General features: G+C 40.8%; 1 protein-coding gene across 1 annotated transcript in view; it reads left to right on the forward strand.

The window, feature by feature from the left end:
• Window positions 1-25,256, forward strand: part of uvrag (UV radiation resistance associated gene) — a 136,962-nt gene that overhangs the window by 54,720 nt on the left and 56,986 nt on the right. The window lies entirely within an intron of this gene.

Raw genomic sequence — 25,256 nt, forward strand, 5'->3', positions numbered from 1 at the left:
GCAATGTAGTCAATAACCTGTGGTGAGTCAGAAACATGTTGACTAAACTGTACCTGTACCATTCAGTATGTTGAAATTAATGCATAAGCCAAAATGCTAATATTAGCATGAAGACTAATATTCATGTAGGATGTGTGGCATCACTAGCATGTTTTCTGTCATTGATTTACTCCATTCAGTATACTGAACATCGCTAATAAGTAAGAAAATTATCTAATAGCTACCTTTAGGGAAAAGGCTAATGCTAATGCTAATGCACTGCCTTGCGCAGCAAGGCAGTGCACTAGTGGGGGCAGTAAAATGCTAAACTTGTGCTAATGTTAATGAACTGCCTTGCTGCGCAAGGCAGTTCACTATCCTGAGGAAAAAAAATGCGAAAAAAGCTTAATATTATTGCAACGCCTACGGCGTTGCACTAGCATGAGAGGAGTGCAGCAACTCTTTGAAGCAGTTAGTTTTTCTGATCAAAGCGGCTTACTGTTCAGCATCCATAAGAGCAATCCGAAAACTTTTTGAAGCATATAAGAGGGCAATTTCTTGTCTCCGATGGAACCACGATTTAAATCTGTAGTTCTCTCTGCACTAACCTGAGAGAAAAACGTAATAAAGGCCTGATAGGAATATTCAGGCTTTTATTTTGAAATTTTCAGTAAGCTTCATTTTAAATGGCCACACTAATCCCATGTCTAACAGTGGTTGGGTTATACCAGTTCATATATAATGCCCAGAACATTCTGCCCTGTCTGTAGTTATAACATTCTGCTCACCTTCTTTCTGTAATAAGTCAGAGTTCCACCATTATGTACTTCTTAACTGCCAGCTCAGCCCTCCTTTGTAATGATTGAGGGTTCCACCATGTTGACCTTCCGACCTTCTGCTCAGGCCTCTGTAGTAAAGTGTTCCATCGTGTTTAGAACTACAAAGATGGTGTTTTTGTAGTCCTAAGGAGCAGTTTGGCTTTTGTCTGTGTTCTGTTGCTATAGTGACCAAGCCTCCCCCTGTGTTTCTCCAGACAGGGGGAGAAACAATTCTATCTGTTTGAGCCAGCCAGTTTCACTCCAAAAAGCTGTCCGAACAACTCCTTTCCATTCGGGAACCGTGATACGTATTCGAAAACCGTTTGAAGCGTATGAGAGGGCTATTTGTCGTCTCATTTAGTACCGCGATTCATATCTGTAGCTCATTCACAGTAATTGCAGTGATGAGAGAAAAATGGTGTGCGCTGAGCTCAGAACTTTTTGCAGAAATGTATGTAAAAAGAGCAATTACATGATGTAAAAATTGTCAAGGCTTTTATTTTGAAAATTTTCAATAAGCTTCATTTGAAATTGCCACACTAATTTCATGTGTAATAGTGATCAGGTTAAATCAGTTATATAATGCTCAAAGCACAAGTTGTTTATAATACCAGCCAACTCCTCCTCTGTAATAACTGAGTGTTCCGCCATGTTGTAGTTCTGACATGCTGCTCAGGCCTCTGTTTTAACTGAGTCTTGGCCATAGATAGAACTACAGTTATGGCAGTTATGGCTGCTGGTTTGTAGTCCAAACCAGCAGATTTGCCTTTCTCTGGATTCTGTTGCTATAGCGATTGGCCCTCAGCCAACTGCTGTGTGTGTGAGACAGAAAGCTGGGGAAGGATTTCAATCTTTGAGACAACCATGAAATGCTAATGTTAATGAACTGCCTTGCTGCGGCAAGGCAGTTCACTATCCTGAGAAAAAAAACATAAAAAAAAGATTTTCATTTTTGCATCGCCTACGGCGATGCACTTTTGTCAGTGCAATTTTCAGAGTTTTATTTTGAAACTTTCAGTAAACTTAATTTTCATAACCACACTAATCCAATGTGTAACAGTGGTTTGGTTAATCCACCTGTATAATGCCCAAAACAGGAAGTAGTTCTAACTGCCAGCTCAGCCCTCCTCTGTAATAATTGAGTGTTCCGCCATGTTGTAGTTCTGACCTTCTGCTCTGCCCTCTGTATTAAAGTGTTCCGCCATGTTTAGAACTACAGAGTCTTTGTAGTCCAAACCCCAGCAGTTCTCCCTCTCTGCATTCTGTTGCTATAGTGATGAAAGTGCCCTGTGTGTGTCAGACTTATCTATCTTTATGAGACACCCAGTCAGTTTTAATGGAAAAAGCAGTCCGAACGACTGCTTCCCGTTCGGGTTCCGTAAGTCCGATCCAAAAACCGTTTGAAGCATATGAGAGGGCTATTTCTCATCTCATCTATTACCGCGATTCATATCTGTAGCTCAATCACAGTAATTGCAGTGATGAGAGAAAAATGGTGTGCGCTGAGCTCAGAGATTTTTCAGAAATGTATGTAAAACACTGGAGAGGAGCGTCAGTTATCCTGTCCCAAAACTTTGCTCTGAAGCACCTGGACCGAAAACCATAAGCCCTAGGGAAATTTTGAAAACATTTTACCGGAGCAGGCATTCGTATCAATGTCATGACCGACTTTCATACCAATAGAGCAATTTTTGCACCCATGAGAGCGATTTCAAAATTATTTTGGGGTCAAAATTCCACTCTTTTTCTCACTCTAAAAAGCGGCAGTTGGTTTCAGTTACACTCTAAGGTTTCGGCAGTTGGAAATTTCGCTCGTTTTTCGCTTTTTACGTCGCCGTCGTAACTCCGATCCCCAATAAAAGTAATAGCTCCAATGCCGGGATCGAGACACACGTTTTGATACCACTTTTGTGGGTGGGCACGCAGCGGTACGAGCCGCATTAACGGTAATGGAAGAAGATGTTATAATAACTAGAAAATTCCGCAGAAATTTTGAGGGGCATGCCAAAGTGTGCCCGTCGCTTTTTAATCAAGCCTTCTGATGCAAAAAATTAGCATTAATGCTAAAGAAAGCTGCAATGTAGTCAATAACCTGTGGTGAGTCAGAAACATGTTGACTAAACTGTACCTGTACCATTCAGTATGTTGAAATTAATGCATAAGCCAAAATGCTAATATTAGCATGAAGACTAATATTCATGTAGGATGTGTGGCATCACTAGCATGTTTTCTGTCATTGATTTACTCCATTCAGTATACTGAACATCGCTAATAAGTAAGAAAATTATCTAATAGCTACCTTTAGGGAAAAGGCTAATGCTAATGCTAATGCACTGCCTTGCTGCGCAAGGCAGTGCACTAGTGGGGGCAGTAAAATGCTAAACTTGTGCTAATGTTAATGAACTGCCTTGCTGCGCAAGGCAGTTCACTATCCTGAGGAAAAAAAATGCGAAAAAAGCTTAATATTATTGCAACGCCTACGGCGTTGCACTACCATGAGAGGAATATGCAGACTTTTATTTTGAAACTTTCAGTAGGCTTCATTTTAACCACCACACCAATTCAATGTGTAACAGTAGTTTGTTTAAACATTTCACATAAAGCCCAAAGCTGATGTGAAAAATATGAAGGCTTTTATTTTGAAATTTTCATTAAGCTTTATTTTAATTGACCACAGCAATAAAATGTGTAACAGTGGTTGGGTTAATCCAACTATATAATGCCCAAAACAGCAAGTAGTTCTAAATGCCAGTTCAGCCCTAATCTGTGGTATCTGAGAGTTCCGCCATGTTGTAGTTCTGACCTTCAGTCATTGTAGTTCTAAAGAGCAGCTCAACTATCATGTTAGTGAGACACACAGGGAGAGAGAATTCTAACTGTTTGAAGCAGTTAGTTTTTCTGATCAAAGCGGCTTACTGTTCAGCATCCATAAGAGCAATCCGAAAACTTTTTGAAGCATATAAGAGGGCAATTTCTTGTCTCCGATGGAACCGCGATTTAAATCTGTAGTTCTCTCTGCACTAACCTGAGAGAAAAACATTGCTAAAATGCTTATTTTAAGAAAGTTTGATATAAATGTACAGCCTTGCTTCGCAAGGCTGTCAATTAACAAGAGTGAAAGAATTGCTAAAATGCTTATTTTAACAAAGTTTGATGTCAATGTACAGCCTTGCTTCGCAAGGCTGTCCACTAACCTGAGAGGAAAACATTGCTAAAATGCTTATTTTAAGAAAGTTTGATATAAATGTACAGCCTTGCTTCGCAAGGCTGTCAATTAACCTGAGTGAAAGAATTGCTAAAATGCTTATTTTAAGAAAGTTTGATATAAATGTACAGGCTGTCAATTAACCTGAGTGAAAGAATTGCTAAAATGCTTATTTTAAGAAAGTTTGATATAAACGTACAGCCTTGCTTCGCAAGGCTGTACAGTTAGAACAAAAACTGTTTGAAGCATATGAGAGGGCTGTTTGTCGTCTGATGCAGTTCACTATCCTGAGAAAAAAAACATAAAATAAGATTTATATTATTTTATTGCACTCACTTTTGTGAGTGCAATTTTCAGAGTTTTATTTTGAAACTTTCAGTAAACTTAATTTTCATAACCACACTAATCCAATGTGTAACAGTGGTTTGGTTAATCTAGCTGTATAATGCCCAAAACAGGAAGTAGTTCTAACTGCCAGCTGAGGCCTCCTCTGTAATAATTGAGTGTTCCACCATGTTGTAGTTCTGACCTTCTGCTCTGCCCTCTGTATTAAAGTGTTCCGCCATTCTTAGGACTACAGAGTCTTTGTAGTCCAAACCCCAGCAGTTCTCCCTCTCTGCATTCTGTTGCTATAGTGATGAAAGTGCCCTGTGTGTGTCAGACTTATCTATCTTTATGAGACACCCAGTCAGTTTTAATGAAAAAAGCAGTCCGAACAACTGCTTCCCGTTCAGGATCCGTAAGGCCGATCCAAAAACCGTTTGAAGCAAATGAGAGGGCTATTTGTCGTCTCATTTAGTACCGCGATTCATATCTGTAGCTCATTCACAGTAATTGCAGTGTTGAGAGGAAAATGTTGTGCGCTGAGCTCAGAGATTTTTCAGAAATGTATGTAAAACACTGGGGAGGAGCGTCAGTTATCCTGTCCCAAAACTTTGCTCTGAAGCACCTAGACCGAAAACCGTAAGCCCTAGGGAAATTTTGAAAACATTTTACCGGAGCAGGCATTCGTATCAATGTCATGACCGACTTTCATACCAATAGAGCAATTTTTGCACCCATGAGAGCGATTTCAAAATTATTTTGGGGTCAAAATTCCACCCTGTTTCTCACTCTAAAAAAGCGGCAGTTGGTGTCAGTTACACTCTGCGTTTCGGCAGTTGGAAATTTCGCTCGTTTTTCGCTTTTTACGTCGCCATCGTAACTCCGATCCCCAATAAAAATAATAGCTCCCTTCTCGGCATCGAGCCGCACGATTTGATACCACTTTTGTGGGTGGGCACGCAGCGGTACGAGCCGCATTAACGGTAATGGAAGAAAAATAAAGATATATATAAATAAAGAGACATTCTATTAGGTGAAGAACAATAGGTGCCTGCCATGCAATGCATGGAGGCAGTGACTGACCTGCTTCGCAGGTCAGTCACTGCTCTCCTTATGCATTGCTAATGGCATGCCCCAACTAGAAAATTCCGCAGAAATTTTGAGGGGCATGCCAAAGTGTGCCCGTCGCTTTTTAATCAAGCCTTCTGATGCAAAAAATTAGCATTAATGCTAAAGAAAGCTGCAATGTAGTCAATAACCTGTGGTGAGTCAGAAACATGTTGACTAAACTGTACCTGTACCATTCAGTATGTTGAAATTAATGCATAAGCCAAAATGCTAATATTAGCATGAAGACTAATATTCATGTAGGATGTGTGGCATCACTAGCATGTTTTCTGTCATTGATTTACTCCATTCAGTATACTGAACATCGCTAATAAGTAAGAAAATTATCTAATAGCTACCTTTAGGGAAAAGGCTAATGCTAATGCTAATGCACTAGTGGGGGCAGTAAAATGCTAAACTTGTGCTAATGTTAATGAACTGCCTTGCTGCGCAAGGCAGTTCACTATCCTGAGGAAAAAAAATGCGAAAAAAGCTTAATATTATTGCAACGCCTACGGCGTTGCACTAGCATGAGAGGAATATGCAGACTTTTATTTTGAAACTTTCAGTAGGCTTCATTTTAACCACCACACCAATTCAATGTGTAACAGTAGTTTGTTTAAACATTTCACATAAAGCCCAAAGCTGATGTGAAAAATATCAAGGCTTTTATTTTGAAATTTTCATTAAGCTTCATTTTAATTGACCACAGCAATAAAATGTGTAACAGTGGTTGGGTTAATCCAACTATATAATGCCCAAAACAGCAAGTAGTTCTAAATGCCAGTTCAGCCCTAATCTGTGGTATCTGAGAGTTCCGCCATGTTGTAGTTCTGACCTTCAGTCATTGTAGTTCTAAAGAGCAGCTCAACTATCATGTTAGTGAGACACACAGGGAGAGAGAATTCTAACTGTTTGAAGCAGTTAGTTTTTCTGATCAAAGCGGCTTACTGTTCAGCATCCATAAGAGCAATCCGAAAACTTTTTGAAGCATATAAGAGGGCAATTTCTTGTCTCCGATGGAACCGCGATTTAAATCTGTAGTTCTCTCTGCACTAACCTGAGAGAAAAACATAATAAAGGCCTGAGAGGAATATTCAGGCTTTTATTTTGAAATTTTCAGTAAGCTTCATTTTAAATGGCCACACTAATCCCATGTCTAACAGTGGTTGGGTTAAACAGTTTATATATAATGCCCAGAACATTCTGCCCTGTCTGTAGTTATAACATTCTGCTCACCTTCTTTCTGTAATAAGTCAGAGTTCCACCATTATGTACTTCTTAACTGCCAGCTCAGCCCTCCTTTGTAATGATTGAGGGTTCCACCATGTTGACCTTCCGACCTTCTGCTCAGGCCTCTGTAGTAAAGTGTTCCATCGTGTTTAGAACTACAAAGATGGCGTTTTTGTAGTCCTAAGGAGCAGTTTGGCTTTTGTCTGTGTTCTGTTGCTATAGTGACCAAGCCTCCCCCTGTGTTTCTCCAGACAGGGGGAGAAACAATTCTATCTGTTTGAGCCAGCCAGTTTCACTCCAAAAAGCTGTCCGAACAACTCCTTTCCATTCGGGAACCGTGATACGTATTCGAAAACCGTTTGAAGCATATGAGAGGGCTATTTGTCATCTCATTTAGTACCGCGATTCATATCTGTAGCTCATTCACAGTAATTGCAGTGATGAGAGAAAAATGGTGTGCGCTGAGCTCAGAACTTTTTGCAGAAATGTATGTAAAAAGAGCAATTACATGATGTAAAAATTGTCAAGGCTTTTATTTTGAAAATCTTCAATAAGCTTCATTTGAAATTGCCACACTAATTTCATGTGTAATAGTGATCAGGTTAAATCAGTTATATAATGCTCAAAGCACAAGTTGTTTATAATACCAGCCAACTCCTCCTCTGTAATAATTGAGTGTTCCGCCATGTTGTAGTTCTGACATGCTGGTCAGGCCTCTGTTTTAACTGAGTCTTGGCCATAGATAGAACTACAGTTATGGCAGTTATGGCTGCTGGTTTGTAGTCCAAACCAGCAGATTTGCCTTTCTCTGGATTCTGTTGCTCTAGCGATTGGCCCTCAGCCAACTGCTGTGTGTGTGAGACAGAAAGCTGGGGAAGGATTTCAATCTTTGAGACAACCATGAAATGTTAATGTTAATGAACTGCCTTGCTGCGCAAGGCAGTTCACTATCCTGAGAAAAAAAACATAAAAAAAAGATTTTCATTTTTGCATCGCCTGCGGCGATGCACTTTTGTCAGTGCAATTTTCAGAGTTTTATTTTGAAACTTTCAGTAAACTTAATTTTCATAACCACACTAATCCAATGTGTAACAGTGGTTTGGTTAATCTACCTGTATAATGCCCAAAACAGGAAGTAGTTCTAACTGCCAGCTCAGCCCTCCTCTGTAATAATTGAGTGTTCCGCCATGTTGTAGTTCTGACCTGCTCTGCCCTCTGTATTAAAGTGTTCCGCCATATTTAGAACTACAGAGTCTTTGTAGTCCAAACCCCAGCAGTTCTCCCTCTCTGCATTCTGTTGCTATAGTGATGAAAGTGCCCTGTGTGTGTCAGACTTATCTATCTTTATGAGACACCCAGTCAGTTTTAATGGAAAAAGCAGTCCGAACGACTGCTTCCCGTTCGGGTTCCGTAAGTCCGATCCAAAAACCGTTTGAAGCATATGAGAGGGCTATTTCTCATCTCATCTATTACCGCGATTCATATCTGTAGCTCAATCACAGTAATTGCAGTGATGAGAGAAAAATGGTGTGCGCTGAGCTCAGAAATTTTTCAGAAAAGTCTGAAAATGAATGGTGGAGTGCCTGAAGGTACCCTGTCACTTGATTTTGCTCTGAAGCACCTTGACAGAAAACCGTCAGCCCTAGAGAAATTTTGAAGACATTTTACCGGAGCAGGCATGCGTATCAATGTCATGACCGACTTTCATACCGATAGACCAATTTTTGCACCCATGAGAGCGATTTCAAAATTATTTTGGGGTCAAAAATCCACTCTTTTTCTCACTCTAAAAAAGCGGCAGTTGGTTTCAGTTACACTCTAAGATTCATCGAAGGTTGGCAGTTGGAAATTTTGCTCGTTTTTCGCTTTTTACGTCGCCATCGTAACTCCGATCCCCAATAAAAATAATAGCTCCAATCTCGGCATCGAGCCGCACGATTTGATACCACTTTTGTGGGTGGGCACGCAGCGGTACGAGCCGCATTAACGGTGACGGAATAATAATAAATAAACTAGAAAATTCCGCAGAAATTTTAAGGGGCCTGCCAAGTGTGCCCTCCGCTTTAAACCCAGCGTTTCAAATTAGCCGTGAAAAAAAATAAAAGCATGTCTGACATACTTATCCCACCACTAGAACACAATAACTGTAAATATTGTCAGGTGTATTATGACAATATGAGTCACCATTGGGAAACAAGATATAAACCCCAAGTCAGTGAAATTCAATCTGAGACCGACGACTATAAGCTTCGCACATGTGGTTCTTACTCATGGTCCAAAATAAAAACATGAAGAAAGTTGGTAATAGTTAATTTCTAAAAACTATTTCAATTTTCTTAGTAAAGATTTTAATTTACACTCAAAAATTCAGACAAGTAATAATTTTATGTAAGCAAAACATGAATAGTCACACGAAATATGTATTCTTCCCACAATGCATTGTGAGATCTGATTCAGCGCTGTGGGAATACTCACTGCCTCTGTCTAGGGCCCGTTGCTATGGTAATTAATGATCTGCACCTGGGCTGGCACTCTCTTTCAGACAGGCTGGTTTCTATACTTGTGAGACACTTAACGTCGGTCTACAAGACCCTGACAAAAAACTATAAGCCCTAGGAAAATTTTGAAAACATTTTACAGGAGCAGGCATGTGTATCTATGTCATGACCAAGTTTGACATCAATAGGCTGCTATTTGTGCCTGTGAGGGGGAGTTAAAAAGAGTTTTGGAGTCTGACCTCCACTGTCCTGTGTGTGTGTTTCAGAGAGAAATCTTAGTGATGCTGCGAGTTCCTCAGATTAAAGTTTTTTCGTTTTTTTTAATTTATGTCCTCATTTTTACACAGAATCCCACTAAAAGTAATAGCTCCCTTCTCGGCATCGAGCCGCACGATTTGATACCACTTTTGTGGGGGTACACGCAGCGGTACGAGCCGCATTAACGGTAATGGAAGAAAAATAAAGATATAAATAAATAAAGAGACATTCTATTGGGTGTAGAACAATAGGTGCCTGCCATGCAATGCATGGAGGCAGTGACTGACCTGCTTCGCAGGTCAGTCACTGCTCTCCCTATGCATTGCTTATGGCAGGCCCCAACTAGAAAATTCCGCAGAAATTTTAAGGGGCATGCCAAAGTGTGCCCGTCGGTTTTTAATCAAGCGTTCTGATGCAAAAAATTAGCATTAATGCTAAAGAAAGCTTCAATGTAGTCAATAACCTGTGGTGAGTCAGAAACATGTTGACTAAACTGCACCTGTACCATTCAGTATGTTGAAATTAATGCATAAGCCAAAATGCTAATATTAGCGTGAAGACTAATATTCATGTAGGATGTTAGGATGTGCACTGCCTTGCAGTAAAATGCTAAATTTTGTGCTAATGTTGTGCACAATCTTGTGCTAATGTTAATGAACTGCCTTGCTGTGCAAGGCAGTTCACTATCCTGAGGGAAAAAAATGCGAAAAAAGCTTAATATTATTGCAACGCCTACGGCGTTGCACTAGCATGAGAGGAGTGCAGCAACTCTTTGAAGCAGTTAGTTTTTCTGATCAAAGCGGCTTACTGTTCAGCATCCATAAGAGCAATCCGAAAACTTTTTGAAGCATATAAGAGGGCAATTTCTTGTCTCCGATGGAACCACGATTTAAATCTGTAGTTCTCTCTGCACTAACCTGAGAGAAAAACATAATAAAGGCCTGAGAGGAATATTCAGGCTTTTATTTTGAAATTTTCAGTAAGCTTCATTTTAAATGGCCACACTAATCCCATGTCTAACAGTGGTTGGGTTAAACCAGTTTATATATAAAGCCCAGAACATTCTGCCCTGTCTGTAGTTATAACATTCTGCTCACCTTCTTTCTGTAATAAGTCAGAGTTCCACCATTATGTACTTCTTAACTGCCAGCTCAGCCCTCCTTTGTAATGATTGAGGGTTCCACCATGTTGACCTTCCGACCTTCTGCTCAGGCCTCTGTAGTAAAGTGTTCCATCGTGTTTAGAACTACAAAGATGGCGTTTTTGTAGTCCTAAGGAGCAGTTTGGCTTTTGTCTGTGTTCTGTTGCTATAGTGACCAAGCCTCCCCCTGTGTTTCTCCAGACAGGGGGAGAAACAATTCTATCTGTTTGAGCCAGCCAGTTTCACTCCAAAAAGCTGTCCGAACAACTCCTTTCCATTCGGGAACCGTGATACGTATTCGAAAACCGTTTGAAGCATATGAGAGGGCTATTTGTCGTCTCATTTAGTACCGCGATTCATATCTGTAGCTCATTCACAGTAATTGCAGTGATGAGAGAAAAATGGTGTGCGCTGAGCTCAGAACTTTTTGCAGAAATGTATGTAAAAAGAGCAATTACATGATGTAAAAATTGTCAAGGCTTTTATTTTGAAAATTTTCAATAAGCTTCATTTGAAATTGCCACACTAATTTCATGTGTAATAGTGATCAGGTTAAATCAGTTATATAATGCTCAAAGCACAAGTTGTTTATAATACCAGCCAACTCCTCCTCTGTAATAACTGAGTGTTCCGCCATGTTGTAGTTCTGACATGCTGCTCAGGCCTCTGTTTTAACTGAGTCTTGGCCATAGATAGAACTACAGTTATGGCAGTTATGGCTGCTGGTTTGTAGTCCAAACCAGCAGATTTGCCTTTCTCTGGATTCTGTTGCTATAGCGATTGGCCCTCAGCCAACTGCTGTGTGTGTGAGACAGAAAGCTGGGGAAGGATTTCAATCTTTGAGACAACCATGAAATGCTAATGTTAATGAACTGCCTTGCTGCGCAAGGCAGTTCACTATCCTGAGAAAAAAAACATAAAAAAAAGATTTTCATTTTTGCATCGCCTACGGCGATGCACTTTTGTCAGTGCAATTTTCAGAGTTTTATTTTGAAACTTTCAGTAAACTTAATTTTCATAACCACACTAATCCAATGTGTAACAGTGGTTTGGTTAATCCACCTGTATAATGCCCAAAACAGGAAGTAGTTCTAACTGCCAGCTCAGCCCTCCTCTGTAATCATTGAGTGTTCCGCCATGTTGTAGTTCTGACCTTCTGCTCTGCCCTCAGTATTAAAGTGTTCCGCCATATTTAGAACTACAGAGTCTTTGTAGTCCAAACCCCAGCAGTTCTCCCTCTCTGCATTCTGTTGCTATAGTGATGAAAGTGCCCTGTGTGTGTCAGACTTATCTATCTTTATGAGACACCCAGTCAGTTTTAATGGAAAAAGCAGTCCGAACGACTGCTTCCCGTTCGGGTTCCGTAAGTCCGATCTAAAAACCGTTTGAAGCATATGAGAGGGCTATTTCTCATCTCATCTATTACCGCGATTCATATCTGTAGCTCAATCACAGTAATTGCAGTGATGAGAGAAAAATGGTGTGCGCTGAGCTCAGAGATTTTTCAGAAATGTATGTAAAACACTGGGGAGGAACGTCAGTTATCCTGTCCCAAAACTTTGCTCTGAAGCACCTGGACAGAAAACCGTAAGCCCTAGGGAAATTTTGAAAACATTTTACCAGAGCAGGCATTCGTATCAATGTCATGACCGACTTTCATACCAATAGAGCAATTTTTGCACCCATGAGAGCAATTTCAAAATTATTTTGGGGTCAAAATTCCACTCTTTTTCTCACTCTAAAAAGCGGCAGTTGGTTTCAGTTACACTCTAAGGTTTCGGCAGTTGGAAATTTCGCTCGTTTTTCGCTTTTTACGTCGCCGTCGTAACTCCGATCCCCAATAAAAGTAATAGCTCCAATGCCGGGATCGAGACACACGTTTTGATACCACTTTTGTGGGTGGGCACGCAGCGGTACGAGCCGCATTAACGGTAATGGAAGAAGTTGTTATAATAACTAGAAAATTCCGCAGAAATTTTAAGGGGCATGCCAAAGTGTGCCCGTCGGTTTTTAATCAAGCGTTCTAATGCAAAAAATTAGCATTAATGCTAAAGAAAGCTTCAATGTAGTCAATAACCTGTGGTGAGTCAGAAACATGTTGACTAAACTGCACCTGTACCATTCAGTATGTTGAAATTAATGCATAAGCCAAAATGCTAATATTAGCGTGAAGACTAATATTCATGTAGGATGTTAGGATGTGCACTGCCTTGCTGCACAAGGCAGTGCACTAGTGGGGGCAGTAAAATGCTAAAGTTTGTGCTAATGTTGTGCACAATCTTGTGCTAATGTTAATGAACTGCCTTGCTGCGCAAGGCAGTTCACTATCCTGAGGAAAAAAAATGCGAAAAAAGCTTAATATTATTGCAACGCCTACGGCGTTGCACTAGCATGAGAGGAGTGCAGCAACTCTTTGAAGCAGTTAGTTTTTCTGATCAAAGCGGCTTACTGTTCAGCATCCATAAGAGCAATCCGAAAACTTTTTGAAGCATATAAGAGGGCAATTTCTTGTCTCCGATGGAACCACGATTTAAATCTGTAGTTGTCTCTGCACTAACCTGAGAGAAAAACATAATAAAGGCCTGAGAGGAATATTCAGGCTTTTATTTTGAAATTTTCAGTAAGCTTCATTTTAAATGGCCACACTAATCCCATGTCTAACAGTGGTTGGGTTAAACCAGTTTATATATAAAGCCCAGAACATTCTGCCCTGTCTGTAGTTATAACATTCTGCTCACCTTCTTTCTGTAATAAGTCAGAGTTCCACCATTATGTACTTCTTAACTGCCAGCTCAGCCCTCCTTTGTAATGATTGAGGGTTCCACCATGTTGACCTTCCGACCTTCTGCTCAGGCCTCTGTAGTAAAGTGTTCCATCGTGTTTAGAACTACAAAGATGGCGTTTTTGTAGTCCTAAGGAGCAGTTTGGCTTTTGTCTGTGTTCTGTTGCTATAGTGACCAAGCCTCCCCCTGTGTTTCTCCAGACAGGGGGAGAAACAATTCTATCTGTTTGAGCCAGCCAGTTTCACTCCAAAAAGCTGTTCGAACAACTCCTTTCCATTCGGGAACCGTGATACGTATTCGAAAACCGTTTGAAGCATATGAGAGGGCTATTTGTCGTCTCATTTAGTACCGCGATTCATATCTGTAGCTCATTCACAGTAATTGCATTGATGAGAGAAAAATGGTGTGCGCTGAGCTCAGAACTTTTTGCAGAAATGTATGTAAAAAGTGCAATTACATGATGTAAAAATTGTCAAGGCTTTTATTTTGAAAATTTTCAATAAGCTTCATTTGAAATTGCCACACTAATTTCATGTGTAATAGTGATCAGGTTAAATCAGTTATATAATGCTCAAAGCACAAGTAGTTCAGAATACCAGCCAACTCCTCCTCTATAGTAACAGACAGTTCCGCCATGTTGTAGTTCTGACATGCTGCTCAGGCCTCTGTTTTAACTGAGTCTTGGCCATAGATAGAACTACAGTTATGGCAGTTATGGCTGCTGGTTTGTAGTCCAAACTACAAACCAGCAGCCATAGTCCATAGTTTGTAGTCCAAACCAGCAGATTTGCCTTTCTCTGGATTCTGTTGCTCTAGCGATTGGCCCTCAGCCAACTGCTGTATGTGTGAGACAGAAAGCTGGGGAAGGATTTCAATCTTTGAGACAACCATGAAATGCTAATGTTAATGAACTGCCTTGCTGCGCAAGGCAGTTCACTATCCTGAGAAAAAAAACATAAAAAAAAGATTTTCATTTTTGCATCGCCTACGGCGATGCACTTTTGTCAGTGCAATTTTCAGAGTTTTATTTTGAAACTTTCAGTAAACTTAATTTTCATAACCACACTAATCCAATGTGTAACAGTGGTTTGGTTAATCCACCTGTATAATGCCCAAAACAGGAAGTAGTTCTAACTGCCAGCTCAGCCCTCCTCTGTAATAATGGGCTCTTTGCACCTCAGCTTCCGCGTTCGGGGTAAAGCGGCTGGATTGTTTCCGATCCAATACAAATATCATTTACACTAGGTGCTTTCAGGGCTTGGCCAAGGTTTGTACATCGATCCGAAGCCCCAACAAGTCAGCTGGAGAAAGGTTTTAAGATGTTCGCCTCGTTATACATTCACTGACACGAAGGTGAGTTTTACTTAAACTTTGTGGCTAACATTAACGTTAGCTTATGCTAGTAGGCAATATTCTCGGACATTGTTCTTGTAAAATGTGCTATTTAAGTATCTAAACATTCTAACGGACAATGTATTTATCTTATTTTCAAGTATATTATGTGTGTTTATTGTCGTTAGTGTCACAGACTAACGGGGAGGTTCCGGTTCGGGCTTTTTACTTCCGAAGCCTGACGAAGCACAAGCCTCATAGCTTAACAGTAGCGCAGCTCTGGTGTCAGAGATCTGGTTCAGCTGTTCAGGTTCAAAGTTGCTGCTTTTAGAAAAATATGACCGTGTTGCTTCATGTCTCCGTGTTATTTCGTTTTATTACCTTTGCATGTTTCTTGTGAAGAGCTCAGATAGGACGGTGTTTACAGCAGGATGTACAGGCGGATCAGTCGCTCGGCTGTCTGGCTCTGGTCTGCTCTCTCGTTCCCATAAACTCGCTTTTTCAGGCTGAATATAGAAGTGATTCCATGGAAATAACTCAGGGAAGCTCCTTTATTTACCATCCGTATCTCCGGTAGTTTTAGGCTGATCCGGAGTGAAGTGAAGGCTGCAAACTTTGCTGTGCGGCGTTAGCTGGTAGCGACAGATATTTACAAGCCATCTTCTTAATTCAGGATCGCTTGGAAATTAACGAAAACTTAAAAGCCCATTATATTAGGGAGACAACAATGTTAATAGTATTGTTTTTTTGCATCTGAAATACAACTTAGTCTTTTCTACCAGTCATGGTAACTCAAAGCGGAAAAAAGTGAGCCGCATTAGCTCCTGGAGATGTGACGTCAACGCCTTAGGTGCAAAGAGCCCATTGAGTGTTCCGCCATGTTGTAGTTCTGACCTTCTGCTCTGCCCTCTGTATTAAAGTGTTCCGCCATATTTAGAACTACAGAGTCTTTGTAGTCCAAACCCCAGCAGTTCTCCCTCTCTGCATTCTGTTGCTATAGTGATGAAAGTGCCCTGTGTGTGTCAGACTTATCTATCTTTATGAGACACCCAGTCAGTTTTAATGGAAAAAGCAGTCCGAACGACTGCTTCCCGTTCGGGTTCCGTAAGTCAGATCCAAAAACCGTTTGAAGCATATGAGAGGGCTATTTCTCATCTCATCTATTACCGCGATTCATATCTGTAGCTCAATCACAGTAATTGCAGTGATGAGAGAAAAATGGTGTGCGCTGAGCTCAGAGATTTTTCAGAAATGTATGTAAAACACTGGAGAGGAGCGTCAGTTATCCTGTCCCAAAACTTTGCTCTGAAGCACCTGGACCGAAAACCATAAGCCCTAGGGAAATTTTGAAAACATTTTACCGGAGCAGGCATTCGTATCAATGTCATGACCGACTTTCATACCAATAGAGCAATTTTTGCACCCATGAGAGCGATTTCAAAATTATTTTTGGGTCAAAATTCCACTCTTTTTCTCACTCTAAAAAGCGGCAGTTGGTTTCAGTTACACTCTAAGGTTTCGGCAGTTGGAAATTTCGCTCGTTTTTCGCTTTTTACGTCGCCGTCGTAACTCCGATCCCCAATAAAAGTAATAGCTCCAATGCCGGGATCGAGCCACACGTTTTGATACCACTTTTGTGGGTGGGCACGCAGCGGTACGAGCCGCATTAACGGTAATGGAAGAAGTTGTTATAATAACTAGAAAATTCCGCAGAAATTTTAAGGGGCATGCCAAAGTGTGCCCGTCAGTTTTTAATCAAGCGTTCTGATGCAAAAAATTAGCATTAATGCTAAAGAAAGCTGCAATGTAGTCAATAACCTGTGGTGAGTCAGAAACATGTTGACTAAACTGTACCTGTACCATTCAGTATGTTGAAATTAATGCATAAGCCAAAATGCTAATATTAGCGTGAAGACTAATATTCATGTAGGATGTGTGGCATCATTAGCATGTTTTCTGTCATTGATTTACTCCATTCAGTATACTGAACATCGCTAATAAGTAAGAAAATTATCTAATAGCTACCTTTAGGGAAAAGGCTAATGCTAATGCTAATGCACTGCCTTGCTGCGCAAGGCAGTGCACTAGTGGGGGCAGTAAAATGCTAAACTTGTGCTAATGTTAATGAACTGCCTTGCTGCGCAAGGCAGTTCACTATCCTGAGGAAAAAAATGCGAAAAAAGCTTAATATTATTGCAACGCCTACGGCGTTGCACTAGCATGAGAGGAATATGCAGACTTTTATTTTGAAACTTCCAGTAGGCTTCATTTTAACCACCACACCAATTCAATGTGTAAAAGTAGTTTGTTTAAACCATTCACATAAAGCCCAAACCTGATGTGAAAAATATCAAGGCTTTTATTTTGAAATTTTCATTAAGCTTCATTTTAATTGACCACAGCAATAAAATGTGTAACAGTGGTTGGGTTAATCCAACTATATAATGCCCAAAGTAAAGTGTTCCATCGTGTTTAGAACTACAAAGATGGCGTTTTTGTAGTCCTAAGCAGCAGCTCTGCTTTTCTGTGTTCTGTTGCTATAGTGACCAAGCCTCTTTGTCAGCTGGGAGAGAGACACACAGGGGGAGAAACAATTCTATCTGTTTGAGCCAGCCAGTTTCACTCCAAAAAGCTGTCCGAACAACTCCTTTCCATTCGGGAACCGTGATACGTATTCGAAAATCGTTTGAAGCATATGAGAGGGCTATTTGTCGTCTCATTTAGTACCGCGATTCATATCTGTAGCTCATTCACAGTAATCGCAGTGATGAGAGAAAAATGGTGTGCGCTGAGCTCAGAACTTTTTGCAGAAATGTATGTAAAAAGAGCAATTACATGATGTAAAAATTGTCAAGACTTATATTTTGAAAATTTTCAATAAGCTTCAATAAAGCTTCATTTGAAATTGCCACACTAATTTCATGTGTAATAGTGATCAGGTTAAATCAGTTATATAATGCTCAAAGCACAAGTACTTTATAATACCAGCCAACTCCTCCTCTGTAATAATTGAGTGTTCCGCCATGTTGTAGTTCTGACATGCTGCTCAGGCCTCTGTTTTAACTGAGTCTTGGCCATAGATAGAACTACAGTTATGGCAGTTATGGCTGCTGGTTTGTAGTCCAAACCAGCAGCCTTTCTCTGGATTATGTTGCTATAGCGATTGGCCCTCAGCCAACTGCTGTGTGTGTGAGACAGAAAGCTGGGGAAGGATTTCAATTAACATTAATGCTAATGTTAATGAACTGCCTTGCTGCGCAAGGCAGTTCACTATCCTGAGACAAAAAAACATAAAAAAGCTTAATATTCGTCGTGAGTGGACATTGCAGAGTTTTATTTTGAAACTTTCAGTAAACTTAATTTCCATAACCACACTAATCCAATGTGTAACAGTGGTTTGGTTAATCCACCTGTATAATGCCCAAAACAGGAAGTAGTTCTAACTGCCAGCTCAGCCCTCCTCTGTAATAATTGAGTGTTCCGCCATGTTGTAGTTCTGACCTTCTGCTCTGCCCTCTGTATTAAAGTGTTCCGCCATATTTAGAACTACAGAGTCTTTGTAGTCCAAACCCCAGCAGTTCTCCCTCTCTGCATTCTGTTGCTATAGTGATGAAAGTGCCCTGTGTGTGTCAGACTTATCTATCTTTATGAGACACCCAGTCAGTTTTAATGGAAAAAGCAGTCCGAACGACTGCTTCCCGTTCGGGTTCCGTAAGTCCGATCCAAAAACCGTTTGAAGCATATGAGAGGGCTATTTCTCATCTCATCTATTACCGCGATTCATATCTGTAGCTCAATCACAGTAATTGCAGTGATGAGAGAAAAATGGTGTGCGTTGAGCTCAGAAATTTTTGAGAAAAGTCTGAAAATGAATGGTGGAGTGCCTGAAGGTACCCTGTCACTTGATTTTGCTCTGAAGCACCTTGACAGAAAACCGTCAGCCCTAGAAAAATTTTGAAGACATTTTACCGGAGCAGGCATTCGTATCAATGTCATGACCGACTTTCATACCGATAGACCAATTTTTGCACTCATGAGAGCGATTTCAAAATTATTTTGGGGTCAAAAATCCACTCTTTTTCTCACTCTAAAAAAGCGGCAGTTGGTGTCAGTTACACTCTAAGATTCATCGAAGATTGGCAGTTGGAAATTTTGCTCGTTTTTCGCTTTTTATGTCGCCATCGTAACTCCGATCCCCAATAAAAATAATAGCTCACATCTCGGCACCGAGCCGCACGTTTTGATACCACTTTTGTGGGTGGGCACGCAGCGGTACGAGCCGCATTAACGGTGACGGAAGAATAATAAATAATATTAAAGAGACATTCTATTAGGTGAAGAACAATAGGTGCCTGCCATGCAATGCATAAGGAGAGCAGTGACTGACCTGCTTCGCAGGTCAGTCACTGCTCTCCTTATGCATTGCTAATGGCATGCCCCAATAATAATATAGAGACATTCTATTGGGTGTAGAACAATAGGTGCCTGCCATGCAATGCATGGAGGCAGTGACTGACCTGCTTCGCAGGTCAGTCACTGCTCTCCTTATGCATTGCTAATGGCATGCCCCAATAATAATATCCAGGCGTTCTATTGGGTGTAGAACAATAGGTGCCTGCCATGCAATGCATGGAGGCAGTGACTGACCTGCTTCGCAGGTCAGTCACTGCTCTCCTTATGCATTGCTAATGGCATGCCCCAACTAGAAAATTCCGCAGAAATTTTAAGGGGCATGCCAAACTGTGCCCGTCGGTTTTTAATCAAGCGTTCTAATGCAAAAAATTAGCATTAATGCTAAAGAAAGCTTCAATGTAGTCAATAACCTGTGGTGAGTCAGAAACATGTTGACTAAACTGCACATGTACCATTCAGTATGTTGAAATTAATGCATAAGCCAAAATGCTAATATTAGCGTGAAGACTAATATTCATGTAGGATGTTAGGATGTTAGGATGTGCACTGCCTTGCTGCGCAAGGCAGTGCACTAGTGGGGGCAGTAAAATGCTAAAGTTTGTGCTAATGTTGTGCACAATCTTGTGCTAATGTTAATGAACTGCCTTGCTGCGCAAGGCAGTTCACTATCCTGAGGAAAAAAACTGCGAAAAAAGCTTAATATTATTGCAACGCCTACGGCGTTGCACTAGCATGAGAGGAGTGCAGCAACTCTTTGAAGCAGTTAGTTTTTCTGATCAAAGCGGCTTACTGTTCAGCATCCATAAGAGCAATCCGAAAACTTTTTGAAGCATATAAGAGGGCAATTTCTTGTCTCCGATGGAACCACAATTTAAATCTGTAGTTCTCTCTGCACTAACCTGAGAGAAAAACATAATAAAGGCCTGAGAGGAATATTCAGGCTTTTATTTTGAAATTTTCAGTAAGCTTCATTTTAAATGGCCACACTAATCCCATGTCTAACAGTGGTTGGGTTAAACCAGTTCATATATAATGCCCAGAACATTCTGCCCTGTCTGTAGTTATAACATTCTGCTCACCTTCTTTCTGTAATAAGTCAGAGTTCCACCATTATGTACTTCTTAACTGCCAGCTCAGCCCTCCTTTGTAATGATTGAGGGTTCCACCATGTTGACCTTCCGACCTTCTGCTCAGGCCTCTGTAGTAAAGTGTTCCATCGTGTTTAGAACTACAAAGATGGTGTTTTTGTAGTCCTAAGGAGCAGTTTGGCTTTTGTCTGTGTTCTGTTGCTATAGTGATCAAGCCTCCCCCTGTGTTTCTCCAGACAGGGGGAGAAACAATTCTATGTGTTTGAGCCAGCCAGTTTCACTCCAAAAAGCTGTCCGAACAACTCCTTTCCATTCGGGAACCGTGATACGTATTCGAAAACCGTTTGAAGCGTATGAGAGGGCTATTTGTCGTCTCATTTAGTACCGCGATTCATATCTGTAGCTCATTCACAGTAATTGCAGTGATGAGAGAAAAATGGTGTGCGCTGAGCTCAGAACTTTTTGCAGAAATGTATGTAAAAAGAGCAATTACATGATGTAAAAATTGTCAAGGCTTTTATTTTGAAAATTTTCAATAAGCTTCATTTGAAATTGCCACACTAATTTCATGTGTAATAGTGATCAGGTTAAATCAGTTATATAATGCTCAAAGCACAAGTTGTTTATAATACCAGCCAACTCCTCCTCTGTAATAATTGAGTGTTCCGCCATGTTGTAGTTCTGACATGCTGCTCAGGCCTCTGTTTTAACTGAGTCTTGGCCATAGATAGAACTACAGTTATGGCAGTTATGGCTGCTGGTTTGTAGTCCAAACCAGCAGATTTGCCTTTCTCTGGATTCTGTTGCTATAGCGATTGGCCCTCAGCCAACTGCTCTGTGTGTGAGACAGAAAGCTGGGGAAGGATTTCAATCTTTGAGACACCCATGAAATGCTAATGTTAATGAACTGCCTTGCTGCGCAAGGCAGTTCACTATCCTGAGAAAAAAAACATAAAAAAAAGATTTTCATTTTTGCATCGCCTACGGCGATGCACTTTTGTCAGTGCAATTTTCAGAGTTTTATTTTGAAACTTTCAGTAAACTTAATTTTCATAACCACACTAATCCAATGTGTAACAGTGGTTTGGTTAATCCACCTGTATAATGCCCAAAACAGGAAGTAGTTCTAACTGCCAGCTCAGCCCTCCTCTGTAATAATTGAGTGTTCCGCCATGTTGTAGTTCTGACCTTCTGCTCTGCCCTCTGTATTAAAGTGTTCCGCCATATTTAGAACTACAGAGTCTTTGTAGTCCAAACCCCAGCAGTTCTCCCTCTCTGCATTCTGTTGCTATAGTGATGAAAGTGCCCTGTGTGTGTCAGACTTATCTATCTTTATGAGACACCCAGTCAGTTTTAATGGAAAAAGCAGTCCGAACGACTGCTTCCCGTTCGGGTTCCGTAAGTCCGATCCAAAAACCGTTTGAAGCATATGAGAGGGCTATTTCTCATCTCATCTATTACCGCGATTCATATCTGTAGCTCAATCACAGTAATTGCAGTGATGAGAGAAAAATGGTGTGCGCTGAGCTCAGAGATTTTTCAGAAATGTATGTAAAACACTGGAGAGGAGCGTCAGTTATCCTGTCCCAAAACTTTGCTCTGAAGCACCTGGACCGAAAACCATAAGCCCTAGGGAAATTTTGAAAACATTTTACCGGAGCAGGCATTCGTATCAATGTCATGACCGACTTTCATACCAATAGAGCAATTTTTGCACCCATGAGAGCGATTTCAAAATTATTTTGGGGTCAAAATTCCACTCTTTTTCTCACTCTAAAAAGCGGCAGTTGGTTTCAGTTACACTCTAAGGTTTCGGCAGTTGGAAATTTCGCTCGTTTTTCGCTTTTTACGTCGCCGTCGTAACTCCGATCCCCAATAAAAGTAATAGCTCCAATGCCGGGATCGAGACACACGTTTTGATACCACTTTTGTGGGTGGGCACGCAGCGGTACGAGCCGCATTAACGGTAATGGAAGAAGTTGTTATAATAATAAACAGACATTCTATTAGGTGAAGAACAATAGGTGCCTGCCATGCAATGCATGGAGGCAGTGACTGACCTGCTTCGCAGGTCAGTCACTGCTCTCCTTATGCATTGCTAATGGCATGCCCCAATAATAAAGAGACATTCTATTAGGTGAAGAACAATAGGTGCCTGCCATGCAATGCATGGAGGCAGTGACTGACCTGCTTCGCAGGTCAGTCACTGCTCTCCTTATGCATTGCTAATGGCATGCCCCAATAAACAGACATTCTATTAGGTGAAGAACAATAGGTGCCTGCCATGCAATGCATGGAGGCAGTGACTGACCTGCTTTGCAGGTCAGTCACTGCTCTCCTTATGCATTGCTAATGGCATGCCCCAATAACTGTTTTTTTTTACGTAGGACTAGACTGGCATGAACATTTTTTCCTTAATAACTAAAACCTTTTTGTACTCTCTCGGGTCTGATAGTAAAATTTACTTGAAACATTTAGTCTTACACTTTTTGCACATCATTGTACACAATCTAATGTTACTGTGTAAGAACATCTTTCATGCCACATCTTGGACTTTCATTCCCTGAAGGCAACGGTGCTGCTAACTGCGCCACCGTGCAACTGCCATCCAAATAAAGTACATGTTTATTAGACTGCAGGCTCTTAAAGAGTGCCGGGGGAATTTTCTCCAAACCAAAACCTCTGCAAACGATTCAAACCCTGCTATTTAAGGTCTGAATAACTAGGACTCCAGGACATATACAGCAAGTATCATCTGAAATGATAAAAGTAATCTTCTCTCCTTTGTAATTTTGATTGCTCAGACACACAGAGATAAACTCTTCTCCTCTTGATTTGTTTTTGTGTTGCCTTGGTAGCAAATTGAGCCTCCCGGTATTCGCAGTCTTTTCAGGTGTTCAGAGATCAGAGCACGTAAATCACACAGCGTGCCTTTTTGACGGTCTTTGCATCGTGCCTTGGGGACGTAAACACTTCACTTCCTTGCTATGTAACTTTCTATCTTTTTATTGTTTCAAGGCCGGCACATAATTGAGGAAAACTATTCGGTTTGATGGTCTTAACATCAGCCGGTGCTTTTGTCTGGGCGCTTGGTGTCTGGGGCGATATGCAGAGACGTTCTGTAATGGCAGAGAGGTCAAAATGAATAGTATTTGTGTGTGTTATGGTCTTGTAACCATGCATCAAGAAGCAACTGAGCATCGTGAAAATAATTGCATGCTTCGGATGGACTTTCTGTACTGTGGATTTGACATTCCTCACATTCAAGAGATCAGTAGATAAAGACTTTTAAGTGATGAGAAACACTTGATGTAATCTATTTTTTTTTTCATAAAGAGACGTTCTTCCACTAGTCTGTACTTTCCCCCCTATATTTATACATTGCTTTGTTGATCATCATCTTTGTCATTTTTTTAGCTGCTTGCTCAACATACCAGATTGTTTTCCTTCATCTCCTCCCATCTGTTGCATCTTCTGTCACACCATCCCTCTTCAAATCTTCCCTCACCCATTAACCTTCATGCTTTTCCTTTTTCTTCTTCTTTGGCAGCTCTACACTCAGCATCCTTTGCCAAAGATGTCTAATATCCCTCCTCTGCATTCTTCCAAACCGTCTTGGCCTTTTCTCTCAACTTTGCCTCCAATCTGATCAACCTGAGCTGTCAATGCTGTTTACTTATTTCTAGGCTGAAGCGTCTCTTATCTAAGATTATTTTTCTTTGTGAACGCAGATAATCAATTCACCTGTCCAAGCCTTTTTTAAATAATTTTTTATCCCCATAACAAATAAAAGCCAGATTTATTCAAAAGAACTCATTGCTCCAAAGTCGGTAACAATGAGAAATCTACTAGACTTCCTTGGACAACGTTTGATGAAATTTTGTGTGTTATCTAATTGTTAATGACGTTTTGGGATTCTGAATTTGACTTCATGATTGGATAGAACTGGCTCTGCCTTGAGATGATGTGTTGTGAAATAAATGAAATGGTTCGTACTGAACTGAAGACAAAAACTCAAAACTCTGTGTAGTAAAAACAAGATAATACATGAGAATCTCTTTTAAAAACTCCAGCGTTTAACAATTTTTGCTCTTTTCGCACTTGAAGTGTTTCTTTCTTTCTTTCGCCAGCAAAGACACACTTGCAGAACTGGCATGCAAATAAGCATAGACACTTTCACATCCACCAGTGGCTTTTATATGAAGATGAGCCGCTGGGAGGAAAGCGTGTGAAGGAAAAACATTTAAAGAGCTTGTGTTGAATATCGACCTCTCTTTTTGTGCGTGTGTGATTATGTCCGACAACAGCTGGAGAGGCTCACAGGGAGTCACTTAACACATTTCCAGCCCTACCAAGCAGGATATTTACATCGACGTCAGGCAACAAAAAAAAAAAAAAAGAAAGAGAGCCATTAACTCGTTGAAAAGACGTGACGGGTCACTGTTGCTCTTAGGTGTTCCTGAGTGGGGCCAAACATTTGGGTTGACTTTCTACCCTCCTTCTGCATGTTTATAACCACTGGAGCCATGTGGGCAGCAATGATGTGTGTGGAGATGGAACGCAACTAGTTTCCGCTGAAGGTGTGCAAAAATGGGTAATCAAAGTGTGGGGAAAAAGATAACTAGAGGTGATGAGTGAGGTGGTGTAGGATCAGCTCTTTAGAGCCTCAAGCAGACGATTTGCATTGATGCACACATTTAGTTGCATCAGTCGGTGAAGATTCCTTTAATTGTTTCATCTTGCCCTCCTCTGCTCTCTCATAAACCTTTGTCATTTTCGGATGATTTCACAAACCTTAGTCAGATCGTTACTGAAGAACCCTTGAGGCTGGAACTGAGTTATTCAGGTTTTGTTGTGAGAACAACAGGCAGTCGCTTTATGTCAGCATTAATCCGGGTGCTACAAACACCAGAGCTTCATTGTGGTAAAGTATGTGAAGATAATCCACCCTTTTAAGTTTGGTTAATATCACTATCCACTCCCCTCTGTGGGTTGGCAGCAATGGTTGCCTTCTTTCAAATAGAAGCAGATTTTGCAACAGGAAAACCTGTCAAGTCCTGTGTTAATGTGAACTGTG

This window comes from Poecilia mexicana, unplaced genomic scaffold (assembly GCF_051168715.1).
Source record: "Poecilia mexicana isolate PSO_F unplaced genomic scaffold, ASM5116871v1 scaffold_14, whole genome shotgun sequence".
NCBI lineage: Eukaryota > Metazoa > Chordata > Actinopteri > Cyprinodontiformes > Poeciliidae > Poecilia > Poecilia mexicana.